The sequence below is a fragment of the Hippopotamus amphibius genome, chromosome 2 (assembly GCF_030028045.1).
Source record: "Hippopotamus amphibius kiboko isolate mHipAmp2 chromosome 2, mHipAmp2.hap2, whole genome shotgun sequence".
In the NCBI taxonomy this organism is placed as follows: domain Eukaryota; kingdom Metazoa; phylum Chordata; class Mammalia; order Artiodactyla; family Hippopotamidae; genus Hippopotamus; species Hippopotamus amphibius.
The window spans coordinates 222,689,872-222,714,001 of NC_080187.1; the positions used below are offsets into that span (position 1 = coordinate 222,689,872).

At 54.3% G+C, this 24,130-nt stretch overlaps 9 non-coding genes across 9 annotated transcripts; all 9 read left to right on the forward strand.

The window, feature by feature from the left end:
• The first annotated feature begins 1,007 nt into the window (after positions 1–1,007).
• Positions 1,008–1,088, forward strand: LOC130847708 (small nucleolar RNA SNORD115). Its single transcript, XR_009052451.1, has one exon. It is a non-coding gene; the product is annotated as a small nucleolar RNA SNORD115 (small nucleolar RNA).
• Positions 1,089–3,594: 2,506 nt separating this feature from the next.
• LOC130846894 (small nucleolar RNA SNORD115) lies at positions 3,595–3,675 on the forward strand. Its single transcript, XR_009051689.1, has one exon. It is a non-coding gene; the product is annotated as a small nucleolar RNA SNORD115 (small nucleolar RNA).
• A 2,506-nt stretch (positions 3,676–6,181) lies between these two features.
• Positions 6,182–6,262, forward strand: LOC130846895 (small nucleolar RNA SNORD115). Its single transcript, XR_009051690.1, has one exon. It is a non-coding gene; the product is annotated as a small nucleolar RNA SNORD115 (small nucleolar RNA).
• A 2,506-nt stretch (positions 6,263–8,768) lies between these two features.
• On the forward strand, positions 8,769–8,849 carry LOC130847709 (small nucleolar RNA SNORD115). Its single transcript, XR_009052452.1, has one exon. It is a non-coding gene; the product is annotated as a small nucleolar RNA SNORD115 (small nucleolar RNA).
• A 2,506-nt stretch (positions 8,850–11,355) lies between these two features.
• LOC130847711 (small nucleolar RNA SNORD115) lies at positions 11,356–11,436 on the forward strand. Its single transcript, XR_009052454.1, has one exon. It is a non-coding gene; the product is annotated as a small nucleolar RNA SNORD115 (small nucleolar RNA).
• Positions 11,437–13,942: 2,506 nt separating this feature from the next.
• On the forward strand, positions 13,943–14,023 carry LOC130847712 (small nucleolar RNA SNORD115). The gene has a single exon (XR_009052455.1). It is a non-coding gene; the product is annotated as a small nucleolar RNA SNORD115 (small nucleolar RNA).
• A 2,503-nt stretch (positions 14,024–16,526) lies between these two features.
• LOC130847713 (small nucleolar RNA SNORD115) lies at positions 16,527–16,607 on the forward strand. The gene has a single exon (XR_009052456.1). It is a non-coding gene; the product is annotated as a small nucleolar RNA SNORD115 (small nucleolar RNA).
• A 2,502-nt stretch (positions 16,608–19,109) lies between these two features.
• Positions 19,110–19,190, forward strand: LOC130847714 (small nucleolar RNA SNORD115). The gene has a single exon (XR_009052457.1). It is a non-coding gene; the product is annotated as a small nucleolar RNA SNORD115 (small nucleolar RNA).
• A 2,506-nt stretch (positions 19,191–21,696) lies between these two features.
• LOC130847715 (small nucleolar RNA SNORD115) lies at positions 21,697–21,777 on the forward strand. Its single transcript, XR_009052458.1, has one exon. It is a non-coding gene; the product is annotated as a small nucleolar RNA SNORD115 (small nucleolar RNA).
• Positions 21,778–24,130: the final 2,353 nt, after the last annotated feature.

The following is a 24,130-nucleotide window of genomic DNA, read 5'->3' on the forward strand; positions in this document are numbered from 1 at the left end:
CTTGTGAGAGCTGAGGGGCTGGTCCCTTGCTGGAATGGGGTTTCCCAGGTCTCTGTGAGGGATCATGGGCCCTCAGATAGGCCAGTTTACTCAGACAGGCCCTTTCATGGGTTCTGCATACAGATACAGGCCTGTGGCATCTCTTGGGCTGGCCTTCCTCTACGGGAGCCACTGCCTACCAAGAGAGCTCCCTCCAGCTCCTGTGAATGTCCACTGTGTGGGACATAAAGGCCTCATTGTCTGGGTGTTGTGCACATGGACAAGCCGAGTGTGACATCGGCCAGCACACGCTTGCCCACACCAGGGTCGGGCCCAGAGGAATGTCTCCATTCCCCCCAGAAACACCCCCAGTGTTTTCCCCACCAAGCAGACCTGGTGCCAGGCCTTGTGCTGCCTGGAGGATCCATGAGGCTAGTCCTTCCCTGGGGAGACATATACGTACTGGTTATTTCATCTGCCCCTGACACAGTATTAAGGTACATAAGATGGCATTGATCCACCTGTCCACTCATGCCTTCATCTTTGTAAGTATGGATGGATGGAGGGAGTGAGCCAAGGACGAGGGTCAAAGGGGAGGGAGCTAGAGCATTCTGGAGGAAGGGAGGCAGGAAGGAAGCTATGTAGGGAGCTGTTTGTATGCGTTTCAGCTATGTGTTCCTGTCTCTGCGTGGAGGTACATTTGGGCCCTATGTTCCTGGATGTATTGCTGCAGGTATTTCTTGTAGCATCATTCGATGCATGAGCGTGTGGCACACACGTGCCCCAATGCATCTAGCATGGAGTTGGAGTTCTCACAGCTGTCCTTCTCACCTCTTGGCAGCCATCGTCCCCAGAGAAATGAAGATCTGTGTTTGGCCTATGTTCCCTAGGGCAATCACCATGAGCCTTGGCCCAGCACGTGGATTCGACAGAATGGCACATCCCTTCAGGCATCCTTCTTTCCAGGAAGCATCTGAGGTAAGCCTTCACATGTGGCAGGGCGCAGGTGAGTGAGGAGGGCCTCAGTTGGGTCGATGATGAGAACTCATATGGTCCTGAAGAGAGCTGATGACCAAAAAATCATGCTCAATAGGATTACGCTGAGGCCTAACAGAGGGATCCAGGGGCAGGATGGCCTGCATTTTTGGTCCATTGCAGAGCCCTGGGTGTGGGTGTGTGTGTGGGTTTGGGTGTGGGTGTTGGAGCAGCCTCTCGCTCGAGGAAATCCCTTGAGACTCCTCCCAGTGTAGATGGCTTCCACATATCCAAGATGTGTTGCCACCTTTGGTTTTCTATCCTGCTCCATAGTGCCAGGGCCCACATGTTCTGAAGCCATGGGTGGAGTCTTTCCTTAAGCCTTTCTGCTTTGAATTTTGTGTTTCAGGCCAAGCCTTGGAATGGACTCACCACAGCCAGAATGTTCCGCAGTGAGTGGCTCTTTTGGTTGCTACTGATAGGCCCCAGAGAATTTTGAACTATGGGCTGGCCACCCTCACAGCAGGCAGTACAGGGTAGTCTTTTGGCAACCTCCTGCCTACCAAGGAGGAATGTCTGCTGCTGCCCCAAATTTATGGGCTCACATCTGGTGCACTCACATGCCTTCATTAGAGCTGTATTCTAGTCAGAGAGCACATCGAGGCAGTGTTTTCTTCCTTGGCCCCAGGCGGAACATCTCTAGAGACCTCTGTGCACCTAGCGCCAGAGTATGATCACCCACTGAGGGAATGGTCCCTTGTGGTGTGTGCTTTATGGCTTCCCAAAACCTGTCAGTAGGGAAGGCTCATGCCCCCTGCCTAGAGATGGTGAGAGGCAGGCAGGAGCCCATCCTCAGGTGCTTGGAGGCAGGATGCTGCTGGTTATTTCAAGGGCTGGAAGCCATGCCGTGGTCTTCAATGGGGTTGTGCCAGGACTCTGTGAGGGATCATGGTGCTTTGTTGGAGCCACTTGATCCGAATGGGGCCTCTGATGGGGTCTGCATGCATACACAGGACCATAGCTTCTCCTGGGTTGGTCGTCCTCTCCGGAAGCCACTGGTTTGTCAGAGAGCCCCCTCCAGAGGAGAAAAGGCTTCTGGGTGTCCATTCCCCCATGAAGGCTTTGCAGAGCCCTTGGGCATCCCGTTATCATGTCCATCGTGAGGCCCTGTTGACCTGAAGGGGAGGGGTGGTCCTGGGATGTGGGCTGAGGAGGGCGTAGCTGCATGGCTGTTGTTTGGTGGCCTTGCACGGGCCACAGTAGGGAATGCTGCCACAGAAGAAATTGGCCCTGTTTGGGAATCTCTGTGGTCCCCAAGGAGGAATGCTTGACATGGCTCCCCATCCACCAGATCGGAATGCAGGCCTTGAAATTCAACTCGATTGACCTGAAGTGTAGTAAGACTGACCATGGAGGCACCATTTCATGACGTGTTGCCCTGGGGAGCAACCACGCAGATCTCTGTGCATGTCGAGGCAGAGCACGAGGATGGACTGAGCTTATGGTCAGTTGTGGGGTGTGCTTGAGTGACTTCCAAGAAGTGTTGGTTGGGAGGATGTGGGGCCAGGCCTGGAGGTGGTGAGAGGCAACAAGGACCCTTGATCAGGGACTTGGCAGCTAGATGCTCTTGGCTCTTGTGAGAGCTGAGGGGCTGGTCCCTTGCTGGAATGGGGTTTCCCAGGTCTCTGTGAGGGATCATGGGCCCTCAGATAGGCCAGTTTACTCAGACAGGCCCTTTCATGGGTTCTGCATACAGATACAGGCCTGTGGCATCTCTTGGGCTGGCCTTCCTCTACGGGAGCCACTGCCTACCAAGAGAGCTCCCTCCAGCTCCTGTGAATGTCCACTGTGTGGGACATAAAGGCCTCATTGTCTGGGTGTTGTGCACATGGACAAGCCGAGTGTGACATCGGCCAGCACACGCTTGCCCACACCAGGGTCGGGCCCAGAGGAATGTCTCCATTCCCCCCAGAAACACCCCCAGTGTTTTCCCCACCAAGCAGACCTGGTGCCAGGCCTTGTGCTGCCTGGAGGATCCATGAGGCTAGTCCTTCCCTGGGGAGACATATACGTACTGGTTATTTCATCTGCCCCTGACACAGTATTAAGGTACATAAGATGGCATTGATCCACCTGTCCACTCATGCCTTCATCTTTGTAAGTATGGATGGATGGAGGGAGTGAGCCAAGGACGAGGGTCAAAGGGGAGGGAGCTAGAGCATTCTGGAGGAAGGGAGGCAGGAAGGAAGCTATGTAGGGAGCTGTTTGTATGCGTTTCAGCTATGTGTTCCTGTCTCTGCGTGGAGGTACATTTGGGCCCTATGTTCCTGGATGTATTGCTGCAGGTATTTCTTGTAGCATCATTCGATGCATGAGCGTGTGGCACACACGTGCCCCAATGCATCTAGCATGGAGTTGGAGTTCTTACAGCTGTCCTTCTCACCTCTTGGCAGCCATCGTCCCCAGAGAAATGAAGATCTGTGTTTGGCCTATGTTCCCTAGGGCAATCACCATGAGCCTTGGCCCAGCACGTGGATTCGACAGAATGGCACATCCCTTCAGGCATCCTTCTTTCCAGGAAGCATCTGAGGTAAGCCTTCACATGTGGCAGGGCGCAGGTGAGTGAGGAGGGCCTCAGTTGGGTCGATGATGAGAACTCATATGGTCCTGAAGAGAGCTGATGACCAAAAAATCATGCTCAATAGGATTATGCTGAGGCCTAACAGAGGGATCCAGGGGCAGGATGGCCTGCATTGTTGGTCCATTGCAGAGCCCTGGGTGTGGGTGTGTGTGTGGGTTTGGGTGTGGGTGTTGGAGCAGCCTCTCGCTCGAGGAAATCCCTTGAGACTCCTCCCAGTGTAGATGGCTTCCACATATCCAAGATGTGTTGCCACCTTTGGTTTTCTATCCTGCTCCATAGTGCCAGGGCCCACATGTTCTGAAGCCATGGGTGGAGTCTTTCCTTAAGCCTTTCTGCTTTGAATTTTGTGTTTCAGGCCAAGCCTTGGAATGGACTCACCACAGCCAGAATGTTCCGCAGTGAGTGGCTCTTTTGGTTGCTACTGATAGGCCCCAGAGAATTTTGAACTATGGGCTGGCCGCCCTCACAGCAGGCAGTACAGGGTAGTCTTTTGGCAACCTCCTGCCTACCAAGGAGGAATGTCTGCTGCTGCCCCAAATTTATGGGCTCACATCTGGTGCACTCACATGCCTTCATTAGAGCTGTATTCTAGTCAGAGAGCACATCGAGGCAGTGTTTTCTTCCTTGGCCCCAGGCGGAACATCTCTAGAGACCTCTGTGCACCTAGCGCCAGAGTATGATCACCAACTGAGGGAATGGTCCCTTGTGGTGTGTGCTTTATGGCTTCCCAAAACCTGTCAGTAGGGAAGGCTCATGCCCCCTGCCTAGAGATGGTGAGAGGCAGGCAGGAGCCCATCCTCAGGTGCTTGGAGGCAGGATGCTGCTGGTTATTTCAAGGGCTGGAAGCCATGCCGTGGTCTTCAATGGGGTTGTGCCAGGACTCTGTGAGGGATCATGGTGCTTTGTTGGAGCCACTTGATCCGAATGGGGCCTCTGATGGGGTCTGCATGCATACACAGGACCATAGCTTCTCCTGGGTTGGTCGTCCTCTCCGGAAGCCACTGGTTTGTCAGAGAGCCCCCTCCAGAGGAGAAAAGGCTTCTGGGTGTCCATTCCCCCATGAAGGCTTTGCAGAGCCCTTGGGCATCCCGTTATCATGTCCATCGTGAGGCCCTGTTGACCTGAAGGGGAGGGGTGGTCCCGGGATGTGGGCTGAGGAGGGCGTAGCTGCATGGCTGTTGTTTGGTGGCCTTGCACGGGCCACAGTAGGGAATGCTGCCACAGAAGAAATTGGCCCTGTTTGGGAATCTCTGTGGTCCCCAAGGAGGAATGCTTGACATGGCTCCCCATCCACCAGATCAGAATGCAGGCCTTGAAATTCAACTCGATTGACCTGAAGTGTAGTAAGACTGACCATGGAGGCACCATTTCATGACGTGTTGCCCTGGGGAGCAACCACGCAGATCTCTGTGCATGTCGAGGCAGAGCACGAGGATGGACTGAGCTTATGGTCAGTTGTGGGGTGTGCTTGAGTGACTTCCAAGAAGTGTTGGTTGGGAGGATGTGGGGCCAGGCCTGGAGGTGGGGAGAGGCAACAAGGACCCTTGATCAGGGACTTGGCAGCTAGATGCTCTTGGCTCTTGTGAGAGCTGAGGGGCTGGTCCCTTGCTGGAATGGGGTTTCCCAGGTCTCTGTGAGGGATCATGGGCCCTCAGATAGGCCAGTTTACTCAGACAGGCCCTTTCATGGGTTCTGCATACAGATACAGGCCTGTGGCATCTCTTGGGCTGGCCTTCCTCTACGGGAGCCACTGCCTACCAAGAGAGCTCCCTCCAGCTCCTGTGAATGTCCACTGTGTGGGACATAAAGGCCTCATTGTCTGGGTGTTGTGCACATGGACAAGCCGAGTGTGACATCGGCCAGCACACGCTTGCCCACACCAGGGTCGGGCCCAGAGGAATGTCTCCATTCCCCCCAGAAACACCCCCAGTGTTTTCCCCACCAAGCAGACCTGGTGCCAGGCCTTGTGCTGCCTGGAGGATCCATGAGGCTAGTCCTTCCCTGGGGAGACATATACGTACTGGTTATTTCATCTGCCCCTGACACAGTATTAAGGTACATAAGATGGCATTGATCCACCTGTCCACTCATGCCTTCATCTTTGTAAGTATGGATGGATGGAGGGAGTGAGCCAAGGACGAGGGTCAAAGGGGAGGGAGCTAGAGCATTCTGGAGGAAGGGAGGCAGGAAGGAAGCTATGTAGGGAGCTGTTTGTATGCGTTTCAGCTATGTGTTCCTGTCTCTGCGTGGAGGTACATTTGGGCCCTATGTTCCTGGATGTATTGCTGCAGGTATTTCTTGTAGCATCATTCGATGCATGAGCGTGTGGCACACACGTGCCCCAATGCATCTAGCATGGAGTTGGAGTTCTCACAGCTGTCCTTCTCACCTCTTGGCAGCCATCGTCCCCAGAGAAATGAAGATCTGTGTTTGGCCTATGTTCCCTAGGGCAATCACCATGAGCCTTGGCCCAGCACGTGGATTCGACAGAATGGCACATCCCTTCAGGCATCCTTCTTTCCAGGAAGCATCTGAGGTAAGCCTTCACATGTGGCAGGGCGCAGGTGAGTGAGGAGGGCCTCAGTTGGGTCGATGATGAGAACTCATATGGTCCTGAAGAGAGCTGATGACCAAAAAATCATGCTCAATAGGATTATGCTGAGGCCTAACAGAGGGATCCAGGGGCAGGATGGCCTGCATTGTTGGTCCATTGCAGAGCCCTGGGTGTGGGTGTGTGTGTGGGTTTGGGTGTGGGTGTTGGAGCAGCCTCTCGCTCGAGGAAATCCCTTGAGACTCCTCCCAGTGTAGATGGCTTCCACATATCCAAGATGTGTTGCCACCTTTGGTTTTCTATCCTGCTCCATAGTGCCAGGGCCCACATGTTCTGAAGCCATGGGTGGAGTCTTTCCTTAAGCCTTTCTGCTTTGAATTTTGTGTTTCAGGCCAAGCCTTGGAATGGACTCACCACAGCCAGAATGTTCCGCAGTGAGTGGCTCTTTTGGTTGCTACTGATAGGCCCCAGAGAATTTTGAACTATGGGCTGGCCGCCCTCACAGCAGGCAGTACAGGGTAGTCTTTTGGCAACCTCCTGCCTACCAAGGAGGAATGTCTGCTGCTGCCCCAAATTTATGGGCTCACATCTGGTGCACTCACATGCCTTCATTAGAGCTGTATTCTAGTCAGAGAGCACATCGAGGCAGTGTTTTCTTCCTTGGCCCCAGGCGGAACATCTCTAGAGACCTCTGTGCACCTAGCGCCAGAGTATGATCACCAACTGAGGGAATGGTCCCTTGTGGTGTGTGCTTTATGGCTTCCCAAAACCTGTCAGTAGGGAAGGCTCATGCCCCCTGCCTAGAGATGGTGAGAGGCAGGCAGGAGCCCATCCTCAGGTGCTTGGAGGCAGGATGCTGCTGGTTATTTCAAGGGCTGGAAGCCATGCCGTGGTCTTCAATGGGGTTGTGCCAGGACTCTGTGAGGGATCATGGTGCTTTGTTGGAGCCACTTGATCCGAATGGGGCCTCTGATGGGGTCTGCATGCATACACAGGACCATAGCTTCTCCTGGGTTGGTCGTCCTCTCCGGAAGCCACTGGTTTGTCAGAGAGCCCCCTCCAGAGGAGAAAAGGCTTCTGGGTGTCCATTCCCCCATGAAGGCTTTGCAGAGCCCTTGGGCATCCCGTTATCATGTCCATCATGAGGCCCTGTTGACCTGAAGGGGAGGGGTGGTCCCGGGATGTGGGCTGAGGAGGGCGTAGCTGCATGGCTGTTGTTTGGTGGCCTTGCACGGGCCACAGTAGGGAATGCTGCCACAGAAGAAATTGGCCCTGTTTGGGAATCTCTGTGGTCCCCAAGGAGGAATGCTTGACATGGCTCCCCATCCACCAGATCGGAATGCGGGCCTTGAAATTCAACTCGATTGACCTGAAGTGTAGTAAGACTGACCATGGAGGCACCATTTCATGACGTGTTGCCCTGGGGAGCAACCACGCAGATCTCTGTGCATGTCGAGGCAGAGCACGAGGATGGACTGAGCTTATGGTCAGTTGTGGGGTGTGCTTGAGTGACTTCCAAGAAGTGTTGGTTGGGAGGATGTGGGGCCAGGCCTGGAGGTGGTGAGAGGCAACAAGGACCCTTCATCAGGGACTTGGCAGCTAGATGCTCTTGGCTCTTGTGAGAGCTGAAGGGCTGGTCCCTTGCTGGAATGGGGTTTCCCAGGTCTCTGTGAGGGATCATGGGCCCTCAGATAGGCCAGTTTACTCAGACAGGCCCTTTCATGGGTTCTGCATACAGATACAGGCCTGTGGCATCTCTTGGGCTGGCCTTCCTCTACGGGAGTCACTGCCTACCAAGAGAGCTCCCTCCAGCTCCTGTGAATGTCCACTGTGTGGGACATAAAGGCCTCATTGTCTGGGTGTTGTGCACATGGACAAGCCGAGTGTGACATCGGCCAGCACACGCTTGCCCACACCAGGGTCGGGCCCAGAGGAATGTCTCCATTCCCCCCAGAAACACCCCCAGTGTTTTCCCCGCCAAGCAGACCTGGTGCCAGTCCTTGTGCTGCCTGGAGGATCCATGAGGCTAGTCCTTCCCTGGGGAGACATATACGTACTGGTTATTTCATCTGCCCCTGACACAGTATTAAGGTACATAAGATGGCATTGATCCACCTGTCCACTCATGCCTTCATCTTTGTAAGTATGGATGGATGGAGGGAGTGAGCCAAGGACGAGGGTCAAAGGGGAGGGATCTAGAGCATTCTGGAGGAAGGGAGGCAGGAAGGAAGCTATGTAGGGAGCTGTTTGTATGCGTTTCAGCTATGTGTTCCTGTCTCTGCGTGGAGGTACATTTGGGCCCTATGTTCCTGGATGTATTGCTGCAGGTATTTCTTGTAGCATCATTCGATGCATGAGCGTGTGGCACACACGTGCCCCAATGCATCTAGCATGGAGTTGGAGTTCTCACAGCTGTCCTTCTCACCTCTTGGCAGCCATCGTCCCCAGAGAAATGAAGATCTGTGTTTGGCCTATGTTCCCTAGGGCAATCACCATGAGCCTTGGCCCAGCACGTGGATTCGACAGAATGGCACATCCCTTCAGGCATCCTTCTTTCCAGGAAGCATCTGAGGTAAGCCTTCACATGTGGCAGGGCGCAGGTGAGTGAGGAGGGCCTCAGTTGGGTCGATGATGAGAACTCATATGGTCCTGAAGAGAGCTGATGACCAAAAAATCATGCTCAATAGGATTACGCTGAGGCCTAACAGAGGGATCCAGGGGCAGGATGGCCTGCATTTTTGGTCCATTGCAGAGCCCTGGGTGTGGGTGTGTGTGTGGGTTTGGGTGTGGGTGTTGGAGCAGCCTCTCACTCGAGGAAATCCCTTGAGACTCCTCCCAGTGTAGATGGCTTCCACATATCCAAGATGTGTTGCCACCTTTGGTTTTCTATCCTGCTCCATAGTGCCAGGGCCCACATGTTCTGAAGCCATGGGTGGAGTCTTTCCTTAAGCCTTTCTGCTTTGAATTTTGTGTTTCAGGCCAAGCCTTGGAATGGACTCACCACAGCCAGAATGTTCCGCAGTGAGTGGCTCTTTTGGTTGCTACTGATAGGCCCCAGAGAATTTTGAACTATGGGCTGGCCGCCCTCACAGCAGGCAGTACAGGGTAGTCTTTTGGCAACCTCCTGCCTACCAAGGAGGAATGTCTGCTGCTGCCCCAAATTTATGGGCTCACATCTGGTGCACTCACATGCCTTCATTAGAGCTGTATTCTAGTCAGAGAGCACATCGAGGCAGTGTTTTCTTCCTTGGCCCCAGGCGGAACATCTCTAGAGACCTCTGTGCACCTAGCGCCAGAGTATGATCACCAACTGAGGGAATGGTCCCTTGTGGTGTGTGCTTTATGGCTTCCCAAAACCTGTCAGTAGGGAAGGCTCATGCCCCCTGCCTAGAGATGGTGAGAGGCAGGCAGGAGCCCATCCTCAGGTGCTTGGAGGCAGGATGCTGCTGGTTATTTCAAGGGCTGGAAGCCATGCCGTGGTCTTCAATGGGGTTGTGCCAGGACTCTGTGAGGGATCATGGTGCTTTGTTGGAGCCACTTGATCCGAATGGGGCCTCTGATGGGGTCTGCATGCATACACAGGACCATAGCTTCTCCTGGGTTGGTCGTCCTCTCCGGAAGCCACTGGTTTGTCAGAGAGCCCCCTCCAGAGGAGAAAAGGCTTCTGGGTGTCCATTCCCCCATGAAGGCTTTGCAGAGCCCTTGGGCATCCCGTTATCATGTCCATCATGAGGCCCTGTTGACCTGAAGGGGAGGGGTGGTCCCGGGATGTGGGCTGAGGAGGGCGTAGCTGCATGGCTGTTGTTTGGTGGCCTTGCACGGGCCACAGTAGGGAATGCTGCCACAGAAGAAATTGGCCCTGTTTGGGAATCTCTGTGGTCCCCAAGGAGGAATGCTTGACATGGCTCCCCATCCACCAGATCGGAATGCGGGCCTTGAAATTCAACTCGATTGACCTGAAGTGTAGTAAGACTGACCATGGAGGCACCATTTCATGACGTGTTGCCCTGGGGAGCAACCACGCAGATCTCTGTGCATGTCGAGGCAGAGCACGAGGATGGACTGAGCTTATGGTCAGTTGTGGGGTGTGCTTGAGTGACTTCCAAGAAGTGTTGGTTGGGAGGATGTGGGGCCAGGCCTGGAGGTGGTGAGAGGCAACAAGGACCCTTCATCAGGGACTTGGCAGCTAGATGCTCTTGGCTCTTGTGAGAGCTGAAGGGCTGGTCCCTTGCTGGAATGGGGTTTCCCAGGTCTCTGTGAGGGATCATGGGCCCTCAGATAGGCCAGTTTACTCAGACAGGCCCTTTCATGGGTTCTGCATACAGATACAGGCCTGTGGCATCTCTTGGGCTGGCCTTCCTCTACGGGAGTCACTGCCTACCAAGAGAGCTCCCTCCAGCTCCTGTGAATGTCCACTGTGTGGGACATAAAGGCCTCATTGTCTGGGTGTTGTGCACATGGACAAGCCGAGTGTGACATCGGCCAGCACACGCTTGCCCACACCAGGGTCGGGCCCAGAGGAATGTCTCCATTCCCCCCAGAAACACCCCCAGTGTTTTCCCCGCCAAGCAGACCTGGTGCCAGGCCTTGTGCTGCCTGGAGGATCCATGAGGCTAGTCCTTCCCTGGGGAGACATATACGTACTGGTTATTTCATCTGCCCCTGACACAGTATTAAGGTACATAAGATGGCATTGATCCACCTGTCCACACATGCCTTCATCTTTGTAAGTATGGATGGATGGAGGGAGTGAGCCAAGGACGAGGGTCAAAGGGGAGGGATCTAGAGCATTCTGGAGGAAGGGAGGCAGGAAGGAAGCTATGTAGGGAGCTGTTTGTATGCGTTTCAGCTATGTGTTCCTGTCTCTGCGTGGAGGTACATTTGGGCCCTATGTTCCTGGATGTATTGCTGCAGGTATTTCTTGTAGCATCATTCGATGCATGAGCGTGTGGCACACACGTGCCCCAATGCATCTAGCATGGAGTTGGAGTTCTCACAGCTGTCCTTCTCACCTCTTGGCAGCCATCGTCCCCAGAGAAATGAAGATCTGTGTTTGGCCTATGTTCCCTAGGGCAATCACCATGAGCCTTGGCCCAGCACGTGGATTCGACAGAATGGCACATCCCTTCAGGCATCCTTCTTTCCAGGAAGCATCTGAGGTAAGCCTTCACATGTGGCAGGGCGCAGGTGAGTGAGGAGGGCCTCAGTTGGGTCGATGATGAGAACTCATATGGTCCTGAAGAGAGCTGATGACCAAAAAATCATGCTCAATAGGATTACGCTGAGGCCTAACAGAGGGATCCAGGGGCAGGATGGCCTGCATTTTTGGTCCATTGCAGAGCCCTGGGTGTGGGTGTGTGTGTGGGTTTGGGTGTGGGTGTTGGAGCAGCCTCTCACTCGAGGAAATCCCTTGAGACTCCTCCCAGTGTAGATGGCTTCCACATATCCAAGATGTGTTGCCACCTTTGGTTTTCTATCCTGCTCCATAGTGCCAGGGCCCACATGTTCTGAAGCCATGGGTGGAGTCTTTCCTTAAGCCTTTCTGCTTTGAATTTTGTGTTTCAGGCCAAGCCTTGGAATGGACTCACCACAGCCAGAATGTTCCGCAGTGAGTGGCTCTTTTGGTTGCTACTGATAGGCCCCAGAGAATTTTGAACTATGGGCTGGCCGCCCTCACAGCAGGCAGTACAGGGTAGTCTTTTGGCAACCTCCTGCCTACCAAGGAGGAATGTCTGCTGCTGCCCCAAATTTATGGGCTCACATCTGGTGCACTCACATGCCTTCATTAGAGCTGTATTCTAGTCAGAGAGCACATCGAGGCAGTGTTTTCTTCCTTGGCCCCAGGCGGAACATCTCTAGAGACCTCTGTGCACCTAGCGCCAGAGTATGATCACCAACTGAGGGAATGGTCCCTTGTGGTGTGTGCTTTATGGCTTCCCAAAACCTGTCAGTAGGGAAGGCTCATGCCCCCTGCCTAGAGATGGTGAGAGGCAGGCAGGAGCCCATCCTCAGGTGCTTGGAGGCAGGATGCTGCTGGTTATTTCAAGGGCTGGAAGCCATGCCGTGGTCTTCAATGGGGTTGTGCCAGGACTCTGTGAGGGATCATGGTGCTTTGTTGGAGCCACTTGATCCGAATGGGGCCTCTGATGGGGTCTGCATGCATACACAGGACCATAGCTTCTCCTGGGTTGGTCGTCCTCTCCGGAAGCCACTGGTTTGTCAGAGAGCCCCCTCCAGAGGAGAAAAGGCTTCTGGGTGTCCATTCCCCCATGAAGGCTTTGCAGAGCCCTTGGGCATCCCGTTATCATGTCCATCATGAGGCCCTGTTGACCTGAAGGGGAGGGGTGGTCCCGGGATGTGGGCTGAGGAGGGCGTAGCTGCATGGCTGTTGTTTGGTGGCCTTGCACGGGCCACAGTAGGGAATGCTGCCACAGAAGAAATTGGCCCTGTTTGGGAATCTCTGTGGTCCCCAAGGAGGAATGCTTGACATGGCTCCCCATCCACCAGATCGGAATGCGGGCCTTGAAATTCAACTCGATTGACCTGAAGTGTAGTAAGACTGACCATGGAGGCACCATTTCATGACGTGTTGCCCTGGGGAGCAACCACGCAGATCTCTGTGCATGTCGAGGCAGAGCACGAGGATGGACTGAGCTTATGGTCAGTTGTGGGGTGTGCTTGAGTGACTTCCAAGAAGTGTTGGTTGGGAGGATGTGGGGCCAGGCCTGGAGGTGGTGAGAGGCAACAAGGACCCTTCATCAGGGACTTGGCAGCTAGATGCTCTTGGCTCTTGTGAGAGCTGAAGGGCTGGTCCCTTGCTGGAATGGGGTTTCCCAGGTCTCTGTGAGGGATCATGGGCCCTCAGATAGGCCAGTTTACTCAGACAGGCCCTTTCATGGGTTCTGCATACAGATACAGGCCTGTGGCATCTCTTGGGCTGGCCTTCCTCTACGGGAGTCACTGCCTACCAAGAGAGCTCCCTCCAGCTCCTGTGAATGTCCACTGTGTGGGACATAAAGGCCTCATTGTCTGGGTGTTGTGCACATGGACAAGCCGAGTGTGACATCGGCCAGCACACGCTTGCCCACACCAGGGTCGGGCCCAGAGGAATGTCTCCATTCCCCCCAGAAACACCCCCAGTGTTTTCCCCGCCAAGCAGACCTGGTGCCAGGCCTTGTGCTGCCTGGAGGATCCATGAGGCTAGTCCTTCCCTGGGGAGACATATACGTACTGGTTATTTCATCTGCCCCTGACACAGTATTAAGGTACATAAGATGGCATTGATCCACCTGTCCACTCATGCCTTCATCTTTGTAAGTATGGATGGATGGAGGGAGTGAGCCAAGGACGAGGGTCAAAGGGGAGGGATCTAGAGCATTCTGGAGGAAGGGAGGCAGGAAGGAAGCTATGTAGGGAGCTGTTTGTATGCGTTTCAGCTATGTGTTCCTGTCTCTGCGTGGAGGTACATTTGGGCCCTATGTTCCTGGATGTATTGCTGCAGGTATTTCTTGTAGCATCATTCGATGCATGAGCGTGTGGCACACACGTGCCCCAATGCATCTAGCATGGAGTTGGAGTTCTCACAGCTGTCCTTCTCACCTCTTGGCAGCCATCGTCCCCAGAGAAATGAAGATCTGTGTTTGGCCTATGTTCCCTAGGGCAATCACCATGAGCCTTGGCCCAGCACGTGGATTCGACAGAATGGCACATCCCTTCAGGCATCCTTCTTTCCAGGAAGCATCTGAGGTAAGCCTTCACATGTGGCAGGGCGCAGGTGAGTGAGGAGGGCCTCAGTTGGGTCGATGATGAGAACTCATATGGTCCTGAAGAGAGCTGATGACCAAAAAATCATGCTCAATAGGATTACGCTGAGGCCTAACAGAGGGATCCAGGGGCAGGATGGCCTGCATTTTTGGTCCATTGCAGAGCCCTGGGTGTGGGTGTGTGTGTGGGTTTGGGTGTGGGTGTTGGAGCAGCCTCTCACTCGAGGAAATCCCTTGAGACTCCTCCCAGTGTAGATGGCTTCCACATATCCAAGATGTGTTGCCACCTTTGGTTTTCTATCCTGCTCCATAGTGCCAGGGCCCACATGTTCTGAAGCCATGGGTGGAGTCTTTCCTTAAGCCTTTCTGCTTTGAATTTTGTGTTTCAGGCCAAGCCTTGGAATGGACTCACCACAGCCAGAATGTTCCGCAGTGAGTGGCTCTTTTGGTTGCTACTGATAGGCCCCAGAGAATTTTGAACTATGGGCTGGCCGCCCTCACAGCAGGCAGTACAGGGTAGTCTTTTGGCAACCTCCTGCCTACCAAGGAGGAATGTCTGCTGCTGCCCCAAATTTATGGGCTCACATCTGGTGCACTCACATGCCTTCATTAGAGCTGTATTCTAGTCAGAGAGCACATCGAGGCAGTGTTTTCTTCCTTGGCCCCAGGCGGAACATCTCTAGAGACCTCTGTGCACCTAGCGCCAGAGTATGATCACCAACTGAGGGAATGGTCCCTTGTGGTGTGTGCTTTATGGCTTCCCAAAACCTGTCAGTAGGGAAGGCTCATGCCCCCTGCCTAGAGATGGTGAGAGGCAGGCAGGAGCCCATCCTCAGGTGCTTGGAGGCAGGATGTTGCTGGTTATTTCAAGGGCTGGAAGCCATGCCGTGGTCTTCAATGGGGTTGTGCCAGGACTCTGTGAGGGATCATGGTGCTTTGTTGGAGCCACTTGATCCGAATGGGGCCTCTGATGGGGTCTGCATGCATACACAGGACCATAGCTTCTCCTGGGTTGGTCGTCCTCTCCGGAAGCCACTGGTTTGTCAGAGAGCCCCCTCCAGAGGAGAAAAGGCTTCTGGGTGTCCATTCCCCCATGAAGGCTTTGCAGAGCCCTTGGGCATCCCGTTATCATGTCCATCGTGAGGCCCTGTTGACCTGAAGGGGAGGGGTGGTCCCGGGATGTGGGCTGAGGAGGGCGTAGCTGCATGGCTGTTGTTTGGTGGCCTTGCACGGGCCACAGTAGGGAATGCTGCCACAGAAGAAACTGGCCCTGTTTGGGAATCTCTGTGGTCCCCAAGGAGGAATGCTTGACATGGCTCCCCATCCACCAGATCGGAATGCGGGCCTTGAAATTCAACTCGATTGACCTGAAGTGTAGTAAGACTGACCATGGAGGCACCATTTCATGACGTGTTGCCCTGGGGAGCAACCACGCAGATCTCTGTGCATGTTGAGGCAGAGCACGAGGATGGACTGAGCTTATGGTCAGTTGTGGGGTGTGCTTGAGTGACTTCCAAGTGTTGGTTGGGAGGATGTGGGGCCAGGCCTGGAGGTGGTGAGAGGCAACAAGGACCCTTCATCAGGGACTTGGCAGCTAGATGCTCTTGGCTCTTGTGAGAGCTGAAGGGCTGGTCCCTTGCTGGAATGGGGTTTCCCAGGTCTCTGTGAGGGATCATGGGCCCTCAGATAGGCCAGTTTACTCAGACAGGCCCTTTCATGGGTTCTGCATACAGATACAGGCCTGTGGCATCTCTTGGGCTGGCCTTCCTCTACGGGAGCCACTGCCTACCAAGAGAGCTCCCTCCAGCTCCTGTGAATGTCCACTGTGTGGGACATAAAGGCCTCATTGTCTGGGTGTTGTGCACATGGACAAGCCGAGTGTGACATCGGCCAGCACACGCTTGCCCACACCAGGGTCGGGCCCAGAGGAATGTCTCCATTCCCCCCAGAAACACCCCCAGTGTTTTCCCCACCAAGCAGACCTGGTGCCAGGCCTTGTGCTGCCTGGAGGATCCATGAGGCTAGTCCTTCCCTGGGGAGACATATACGTACTGGTTATTTCATCTGCCCCTGACACAGTATTAAGGTACATAAGATGGCATTGATCCACCTGTCCACTCATGCCTTCATCTTTGTAAGTATGGATGGATGGAGGGAGTGAGCCAAGGACGAGGGTCAAAGGGGAGGGAGCTAGAGCATTCTGGAGGAAGGGAGGCAGGAAGGAAGCTATGTAGGGAGCTGTTTGTATGCGTTTCAGCTATGTGTTCCTGTCTCTGCGTGGAGGTACATTTGGGCCCTATGTTCCTGGATGTATTGCTGCAGGTATTTCTTGTAGCATCATTCGATGCATGAGCGTGTGGCACACACGTGCCCCAATGCATCTAGCATGGAGTTGGAGTTCTCACAGCTGTCCTTCTCACCTCTTGGCAGCCATCGTCCCCAGAGAAATGAAGATCTGTGTTTGGCCTATGTTCCCTAGGGCAATCACCATGAGCCTTGGCCCAGCACGTGGATTCGACAGAATGGCACATCCCTTCAGGCATCCTTCTTTCCAGGAAGCATCTGAGGTAAGCCTTCACATGTGGCAGGGCGCAGGTGAGTGAGGAGGGCCTCAGTTGGGTCGATGATGAGAACTCATATGGTCCTGAAGAGAGCTGATGACCAAAAAATCATGCTCAATAGGATTACGCTGAGGCCTAACAGAGGGATCCAGGGGCAGGATGGCCTGCATTTTGGTCCATTGCAGAGCCCTGGGTGTGGGTGTGTGTGTGGGTTTGGGTGTGGGTGTTGGAGCAGCCTCTCGCTCGAGGAAATCCCTTGAGACTCCTCCCAGTGTAGATGGCTTCCACATATCCAAGATGTGTTGCCACCTTTGGTTTTCTATCCTGCTCCATAGTGCCAGGGCCCACATGTTCTGAAGCCATGGGTGGAGTCTTTCCTTAAGCCTTTCTGCTTTGAATTTTGTGTTTCAGGCCAAGCCTTGGAATGGACTCACCACAGCCAGAATGTTCCGCAGTGAGTGGCTCTTTTGGTTGCTACTGATAGGCCCCAGAGAATTTTGAACTATGGGCTGGCCGCCCTCACAGCAGGCAGTACAGGGTAGTCTTTTGGCAACCTCCTGCCTACCAAGGAGGAATGTCTGCTGCTGCCCCAAATTTATGGGCTCACATCTGGTGCACTCACATGCCTTCATTAGAGCTGTATTCTAGTCAGAGAGCACATCGAGGCAGTGTTTTCTTCCTTGGCCCCAGGCGGAACATCTCTAGAGACCTCTGTGCACCTAGCGCCAGAGTATGATCACCAACTGAGGGAATGGTCCCTTGTGGTGTGTGCTTTATGGCTTCCCAAAACCTGTCAGTAGGGAAGGCTCATGCCCCCTGCCTAGAGATGGTGAGAGGCAGGCAGGAGCCCATCCTCAGGTGCTTGGAGGCAGGATGTTGCTGGTTATTTCAAGGGCTGGAAGCCATGCCGTGGTCTTCAATGGGGTTGTGCCAGGACTCTGTGAGGGATCATGGTGCTTTGTTGGAGCCACTTGATCCGAATGGGGCCTCTGATGGGGTCTGCATGCATACACAGGACCATAGCTTCTCCTGGGTTGGTCGTCCTCTCCGGAAGCCACTGGTTTGTCAGAGAGCCCCCTCCAGAGGAGAAAAGGCTTCTGGGTGTCCATTCCCCCATGAAGGCTTTGCAGAGCCCTTGGGCATCCCGTTATCATGTCCATCGTGAGGCCCTGTTGACCTGAAGGGGAGGGGTGGTCCCGGGATGTGGGCTGAGGAGGGCGTAGCTGCATGGCTGTTGTTTGGTGGCCTTGCACGGGCCACAGTAGGGAATGCTGCCACAGAAGAAATTGGCCCTGTTTGGGAATCTCTGTGGTCCCCAAGGAGGAATGCTTGACATGGCTCCCCATCCACCAGATCGGAATGCGGGCCTTGAAATTCAACTCGATTGACCTGAAGTGTAGTAAGACTGACCATGGAGGCACCATTTCATGACGTGTTGCCCTGGGGAGCAACCACGCAGATCTCTGTGCATGTTGAGGCAGAGCACGAGGATGGACTGAGCTTATGGTCAGTTGTGGGGTGTGCTTGAGTGACTTCCAAGTGTTGGTTGGGAGGATGTGGGGCCAGGCCTGGAGGTGGTGAGAGGCAACAAGGACCCTTCATCAGGGACTTGGCAGCTAGATGCTCTTGGCTCTTGTGAGAGCTGAAGGGCTGGTCCCTTGCTGGAATGGGGTTTCCCAGGTCTCTGGGAGGGATCATGGGCCCTCAGATAGGCCAGTTTACTCAGACAGGCCCTTTCATGGGTTCTGCATACAGATACAGGCCTGTGGCATCTCTTGGGCTGGCCTTCCTCTACGGGAGCCACTGCCTACCAAGAGAGCTCCCTCCAGCTCCTGTGAATGTCCACTGTGTGGGACATAAAGGCCTCATTGTCTGGGTGTTGTGCACATGGACAAGCCGAGTGTGACATCGGCCAGCACACGCTTGCCCACACCAGGGTCGGGCCCAGAGGAATGTCTCCATTCCCCCCAGAAACACCCCCAGTGTTTTCCCCACCAAGCAGACCTGGTGCCAGGCCTTGTGCTGCCTGGAGGATCCATGAGGCTAGTCCTTCCCTGGGGAGACATATACGTACTGGTTATTTCATCTGCCCCTGACACAGTATTAAGGTACATAAGATGGCATTGATCCACCTGTCCACTCATGCCTTCATCTTTGTAAGTATGGATGGATGGAGGGAGTGAGCCAAGGACGAGGGTCAAAGGGGAGGGAGCTAGAGCATTCTGGAGGAAGGGAGGCAGGAAGGAAGCTATGTAGGGAGCTGTTTGTATGCGTTTCAGCTATGTGTTCCTGTCTCTGCGTGGAGGTACATTTGGGCCCTATGTTCCTGGATGTATTGCTGTAGGTATTTCTTGTAGCATCATTCGATGCATGAGCGTGTGGCACACACGTGCCCCAATGCATCTAGCATGGAGTTGGAGTTCTCACAGCTGTCCTTCTCACCTCTTGGCAGCCATCGTCCCCAGAGAAATGAAGATCTGTGTTTGGCCTATGTTCCCTAGGGCAATCACCATGAGCCTTGGCCCAGCACGTGGATTCAACAGAATGGCACATCCCTTCAGGCATCCTTCTTTCCAGGAAGCATCTGAGGTAAGCCTTCACATGTGGCAGGGCGCAGGTGAGTGAGGAGGGCCTCAGTTGGGTCGATGATGAGAACTCATATGGTCCTGAAGAGAGCTGATGACCAAAAAATCATGCTCAATAGGATTACGCTGAGGCCTAACAGAGGGATCCAGGGGCAGGATGGCCTGCATTTTTGGTCCATTGCAGAGCCCTGGGTGTGGGTGTGTGTGTGGGTTTGGGTGTGGGTGTTGGAGCAGCCTCTCGCTCGAGGAAATCCCTTGAGACTCCTCCCAGTGTAGATGGCTTCCACATATCCAAGATGTGTTGCCACCTTTGGTTTTCTATCCTGCTCCATAGTGCCAGGGCCCACATGTTCTGAAGCCATGGGTGGAGTCTTTCCTTAAGCCTTTCTGCTTTGAATTTTGTGTTTCAGGCCAAGCCTTGGAATGGACTCACCACAGCCAGAATGTTCCGCAGTGAGTGGCTCTTTTGGTTGCTACTGATAGGCCCCAGAGAATTTTGAACTATGGGCTGGCCGCCCTCACAGCAGGCAGTACAGGGTAGTCTTTTGGCAACCTCCTGCCTACCAAGGAGGAATGTCTGCTGCTGCCCCAAATTTATGGGCTCACATCTGGTGCACTCACATGCCTTCATTAGAGCTGTATTCTAGTCAGAGAGCACATCGAGGCAGTGTTTTCTTCCTTGGCCCCAGGCGGAACATCTCTAGAGACCTCTGTGCACCTAGCGCCAGAGTATGATCACCAACTGAGGGAATGGTCCCTTGTGGTGTGTGCTTTATGGCTTCCCAAAACCTGTCAGTAGGGAAGGCTCATGCCCCCTGCCTAGAGATGGTGAGAGGCAGGCAGGAGCCCATCCTCAGGTGCTTGGAGGCAGGATGCTGCTGGTTATTTCAAGGGCTGGAAGCCATGCCGTGGTCTTCAATGGGGTTGTGCCAGGACTCTGTGAGGGATCATGGTGCTTTGTTGGAGCCACTTGATCCGAATGGGGCCTCTGATGGGGTCTGCATGCATACACAGGACCATAGCTTCTCCTGGGTTGGTCGTCCTCTCCGGAAGCCACTGGTTTGTCAGAGAGCCCCCTCCAGAGGAGAAAAGGCTTCTGGGTGTCCATTCCCCCATGAAGGCTTTGCAGAGCCCTTGGGCATCCCGTTATCATGTCCATCGTGAGGCCCTGTTGACCTGAATGGGAGGGGTGGTACCGGGATGTGGGCTGAGGAGGGCGTAGCTGCATGGCTGTTGTTTGGTGGCCTTGCACGGGCCACAGTAGGGAATGCTGCCACAGAAGAAATTGGCCCTGTTTGGGAATCTCTGTGGTCCCCAAGGAGGAATGCTTGACATGGCTCCCCATCCACCAGATCGGAATGCGGGCCTTGAAATTCAACTCGATTGACCTGAAGTGTAGTAAGACTGACCATGGAGGCACCATTTCATGACGTGTTGCCCTGGGGAGCAACCACGCAGATCTCTGTGCATGTCGAGGCAGAGCACGAGGATGGACTGAGCTTATGGTCAGTTGTGGGGTGTGCTTGAGTGACTTCCAAGAAGTGTTGGTTGGGAGGATGTGGGGCCAGGCCTGGAGGTGGTGAGAGGCAACAAGGACCCTTCATCAGGGACTTGGCAGCTAGATGCTCTTGGCTCTTGTGAGAGCTGAAGGGCTGGTCCCTTGCTGGAATGGGGTTTCCCAGGTCTCTGTGAGGGATCATGGGCCCTCAGATAGGCCAGTTTACTCAGACAGGCCCTTTCATGGGTTCTGCATACAGATACAGGCCTGTGGCATCTCTTGGGCTGGCCTTCCTCTACGGGAGCCACTGCCTACCAAGAGAGCTCCCTCCAGCTCCTGTGAATGTCCACTGTGTGGGACATAAAGGCCTCATTGTCTGGGTGTTGTGCACATGGACAAGCCGAGTGTGACATCGGCCAGCACACGCTTGCCCACACCAGGGTCGGGCCCAGAGGAATGTCTCCATTCCCCCCAGAAACACCCCCAGTGTTTTCCCCACCAAGCAGACCTGGTGCCAGGCCTTGTGCTGCCTGGAGGATCCATGAGGCTAGTCCTTCCCTGGGGAGACATATACGTACTGGTTATTTCATCTGCCCCTGACACAGTATTAAGGTACATAAGATGGCATTGATCCACCTGTCCACTCATGCCTTCATCTTTGTAAGTATGGATGGATGGAGGGAGTGAGCCAAGGACGAGGGTCAAAGGGGAGGGAGCTAGAGCATTCTGGAGGAAGGGAGGCAGGAAGGAAGCTATGTAGGGAGCTGTTTGTATGCGTTTCAGCTATGTGTTCCTGTCTCTGCGTGGAGGTACATTTGGGCCCTATGTTCCTGGATGTATTGCTGCAGGTATTTCTTGTAGCATCATTCGATGCATGAGCGTGTGGCACACACGTGCCCCAATGCATCTAGCATGGAGTTGGAGTTCTCACAGCTGTCCTTCTCACCTCTTGGCAGCCATCGTCCCCAGAGAAATGAAGATCTGTGTTTGGCCTATGTTCCCTAGGGCAATCACCATGAGCCTTGGCCCAGCACGTGGATTCGACAGAATGGCACATCCCTTCAGGCATCCTTCTTTCCAGGAAGCATCTGAGGTAAGCCTTCACATGTGGCAGGGCGCAGGTGAGTGAGGAGGGCCTCAGTTGGGTCGATGATGAGAACTCATATGGTCCTGAAGAGAGCTGATGACCAAAAAATCATGCTCAATAGGATTACGCTGAGGCCTAACAGAGGGATCCAGGGGCAGGATGGCCTGCATTTTTGGTCCATTGCAGAGCCCTGGGTGTGGGTGTGTGTGTGGGTTTGGGTGTGGGTGTTGGAGCAGCCTCTCGCTCGAGGAAATCCCTTGAGACTCCTCCCAGTGTAGATGGCTTCCACATATCCAAGATGTGTTGCCACCTTTGGTTTTCTATCCTGCTCCATAGTGCCAGGGCCCACATGTTCTGAAGCCATGGGTGGAGTCTTTCCTTAAGCCTTTCTGCTTTGAATTTTGTGTTTCAGGCCAAGCCTTGGAATGGACTCACCACAGCCAGAATGTTCCGCAGTGAGTGGCTCTTTTGGTTGCTACTGATAGGCCCCAGAGAATTTTGAACTATGGGCTGGCCGCCCTCACAGCAGGCAGTACAGGGTAGTCTTTTGGCAACCTCCTGCCTACCAAGGAGGAATGTCTGCTGCTGCCCCAAATTTATGGGCTCACATCTGGTGCACTCACATGCCTTCATTAGAGCTGTATTCTAGTCAGAGAGCACATCGAGGCAGTGTTTTCTTCCTTGGCCCCAGGCGGAACATCTCTAGAGACCTCTGTGCACCTAGCGCCAGAGTATGATCACCAACTGAGGGAATGGTCCCTTGTGGTGTGTGCTTTATGGCTTCCCAAAACCTGTCAGTAGGGAAGGCTCATGCCCCCTGCCTAGAGATGGTGAGAGGCAGGCAGGAGCCCATCCTCAGGTGCTTGGAGGCAGGATGCTGCTGGTTATTTCAAGGGCTGGAAGCCATGCCGTGGTCTTCAATGGGGTTGTGCCAGGACTCTGTGAGGGATCATGGTGCTTTGTTGGAGCCACTTGATCCGAATGGGGCCTCTGATGGGGTCTGCATGCATACACAGGACCATAGCTTCTCCTGGGTTGGTCGTCCTCTCCGGAAGCCACTGGTTTGTCAGAGAGCCCCCTCCAGAGGAGAAAAGGCTTCTGGGTGTCCATTCCCCCATGAAGGCTTTGCAGAGCCCTTGGGCATCCCGTTATCATGTCCATCGTGAGGCCCTGTTGACCTGAAGGGGAGGGGTGGTCCCGGGATGTGGGCTGAGGAGGGCGTAGCTGCATGGCTGTTGTTTGGTGGCCTTGCACGGGCCACAGTAGGGAATGCTGCCACAGAAGAAATTGGCCCTGTTTGGGAATCTCTGTGGTCCCCAAGGAGGAATGCTTGACATGGCTCCCCATCCACCAGATCGGAATGCGGGCCTTGAAATTCAACTCGATTGACCTGAAGTGTAGTAAGACTGACCATGGAGGCACCATTTCATGACGTGTTGCCCTGGGGAGCAACCACGCAGATCTCTGTGCATGTCGAGGCAGAGCACGAGGATGGACTGAGCTTATGGTCAGTTGTGGGGTGTGCTTGAGTGACTTCCAAGAAGTGTTGGTTGGGAGGATGTGGGGCCAGGCCTGGAGGTGGTGAGAGGCAACAAGGACCCTTCATCAGGGACTTGGCAGCTAGATGCTCTTGGCTCTTGTGAGAGCTGAAGGGCTGGTCCCTTGCTGGAATGGGGTTTCCCAGGTCTCTGTGAGGGATCATGGGCCCTCAGATAGGCCAGTTTACTCAGACAGGCCCTTTCATGGGTTCTGCATACAGATACAGGCCTGTGGCATCTCTTGGGCTGGCCTTCCTCTACGGGAGCCACTGCCTACCAAGAGAGCTCCCTCCAGCTCCTGTGAATGTCCACTGTGTGGGACATAAAGGCCTCATTGTCTGGGTGTTGTGCACATGGACAAGCCGAGTGTGACATCGGCCAGCACACGCTTGCCCACACCAGGGTCGGGCCCAGAGGAATGTCTCCATTCCCCCCAGAAACACCCCCAGTGTTTTCCCCACCAAGCAGACCTGGTGCCAGGCCTTGTGCTGCCTGGAGGATCCATGAGGCTAGTCCTTCCCTGGGGAGACATATACGTACTGGTTATTTCATCTGCCCCTGACACAGTATTAAGGTACATAAGATGGCATTGATCCACCTGTCCACTCATGCCTTCATCTTTGTAAGTATGGATGGATGGAGGGAGTGAGCCAAGGACGAGGGTCAAAGGGGAGGGAGCTAGAGCATTCTGGAGGAAGGGAGGCAGGAAGGAAGCTATGTAGGGAGCTGTTTGTATGCGTTTCAGCTATGTGTTCCTGTCTCTGCGTGGAGGTACATTTGGGCCCTATGTTCCTGGGTGTATTGCTGCAGGTATTTCTTGTAGCATCATTCGATGCATGAGCGTGTGGCACACACGTGCCCCAATGCATCTAGCATGGAGTTGGAGTTCTCACAGCTGTCCTTCTCACCTCTTGGCAGCCATCGTCCCCAGAGAAATGAAGATCTGTGTTTG